This window comes from Nicrophorus vespilloides, unplaced genomic scaffold, assembly GCF_001412225.1.
Source record: "Nicrophorus vespilloides isolate i.1.1-1 unplaced genomic scaffold, Nicve_v1.0, whole genome shotgun sequence".
Taxonomy (NCBI): Eukaryota; Metazoa; Arthropoda; class Insecta; order Coleoptera; family Silphidae; genus Nicrophorus; species Nicrophorus vespilloides.
Genome location: NW_017099687.1, coordinates 71,118 through 73,650, shown reverse-complemented (window position 1 = coordinate 73,650; position 2,533 = coordinate 71,118).

The window sequence follows — 2,533 nt, the reverse complement described above, 5'->3', positions numbered from 1 at the left end:
GTTTGTTAATTAGCACATCCTATTCTCGGATTCATCCAGAATTCGCTTTTAATATATTTCTTGCTTTGTGTGCTGTGATGTGCTGTGTATAAGCGAGCGAGTATGTGTATATCTATTATTTTTTTTTGTAATAATTATATCGAGAAACGGTCTGCTGGACGCCGTAATAAACGTAGTGGCATTCGCTAAAAAGGGACACGAAGACTGGAAAAAAAAAATATGTAATAATGAAACGAGTAAAGGTCTCTCTCAGAAAAGAGGCAGTAGGATATTCATTCATTCATTTATTTATTTAAGTGTATACGTATTATTTTTTTTTACGATCATTTCGTGTGCTGAAGGGATGTTCGCGTGTACGTCTGTTCACCTGCTTGCTCTACCTTCTAGGCTGCATTCCATGTCGTGATGCTTTATGCCTCTGTGTATCTCTAAATTACTATATTCTAGTTCACCTGCGAAATTACTCGACTTGCTCTGACTACTTCCAACGCGGACTACTCGACTTTGCCTCATTCATTTCTTCGCTGTTTCAACATCAACATCATCATCATCCTAGTATGATGTTTTAGCTGTGGGTCGCAGAAATCTAAAGCAAATGCAATCCAAAAAAATCCGGGGACTGGTTTCGCGATTTTAATGAGATGATAATCTCGTGCGGCCGCATTAAATTTCATCTCCGTAATGTTTTAATCGTACACGTAATATGCATTACCGCGAGCGCCTTCTCATCTCATCTCTTCTCCTCCTTCGAGATCATCTCATCTCGTTTCATCTTCGGTTCGAGTGTGTGTGCATCGCATGGAACAAACATAAGCAGATCATGTTTTGCGTATATGTGTACTACACGCACATATGCATAAGATCATCCGTTCCACCATTTCTCATCTGCTCTCATCTCCGGCCACATTTTAATTCAATCAATAAATTACAATTATTTATCGCCTATACCCATTTGCGAGCGAGAAACCAGCTCCTTCACTTCGATCCCAGATTAAAACACGTATCCACAAAAAAAAAAACGACGATAAACAAGCAAAAATCTCCACGCGAAAGCGAATTAATAACATTATAAATTGTTATAATATGCAATAATTTTCGCATTAAACAGTCCTCGTATCCTGTCTTACTCCTTCCATCTCTCTCTTCCTCTCCATCTCTTCACTACTACTACTAGGTGCATCCTCTTTAAACGCCACTTATCTTATTTAATTAATCGCCGGTTTGCCATATATCCATTTACCTTCTTCGTTATTTTAATTTTATTTTTGTTGGTTTAATTTTTATTATTATTTTTTTTTTCTATCTCTCTCTATCTCTCATTCATTTTCGTGCGTTTGTTTCGCTTAGCTTTACTAATTGAATGTAATTTATTTAAATTGCCTCGCACAAAAAGCGGTGCTCGAGATGTCTTGGATTGCGTCCGCTCTTTTGATTGATTAATCGTCTAATTACTCAGCCCAAGGTTACTATTATGTGTTTGCATTGCATTGTCTTCCTCTCGGATTCTTCAAGAAACTTGCAAATGTATTCAGGATTTGTACAATATTTGAATCCTTGGCAATCTTTTTTTAATTTATTTTGTTGCTTTTTTTTAATTAATTTAACAAATTGATTGCTCAATACTAAGCAATTCTTAGTCCTTGATAAATTTCTAGTTATTGTTAAATTATTTTATTTTTCACTTAATTTATTTATCAATATTTCTTTGTGAAATAATTGATTTTTTTATTAGATTTTAAATATTCAAATATTAAAAAATTGATTCAAATTGATTATACTTGATTTATATATCAAAGTTTCAACAAAATTTGTTCTGAATTGTGTGATTTAAGAGTTAACTTTAAGTTGTTTGTAAGCACGTTGAAGGATAAATAAATGGAAAAAAAGGTTGAAAGTAATTCAGGTCTAAGACTAGTTATGGCAGTGGTATCGTAAATGAAATGTTAGGAATTTGCTGAGATTCTTCCCCTTTTCGCTCTCGAGCTCGATTTTCTTGGCATTGTTTCTTATATTTTTTTGTCTTGAATTTCCTTCTATTTTTTTGTTTTTGTTGTGAGTGAGTGCATGTTGCGGGATTGTGAATTGCTCCATATCAATAATGCCAAGTGCGTTTTCGGAATGCGTCCGATGTCCATTTCTGGTCGCGAACGTGGAGAACGTGAGAATTCGCTCCGAAAGGAAAATATTGTTATACATCAAACATCTTCCTTCGTGCATTAACACGTATGGACTAGGTTAGAGAAGATGTTGAAGATGAAGTTGAAGAAGGAGCGAAGAACCTGGGTCATCGGGTCCGAGAGGAGCGGTTAGTTGGCGTCTTCAAAAGTAACATCTTGTCATCTCGGATAAGCGACGTCCGAGCGGACCGAGACGGATTGATTGCGAAATATGCTGTAAATATCAAGCCGAGGGGATTAAAGGAAGGGAAGAGGAAGAGGAGGTACAACAACTACAACAACAAAAAAAAAATAAAGATCGACCCGCAAGAAATCCTCTCTCGCAAGCGACGATGATGTTGGATGCGGATGATCAT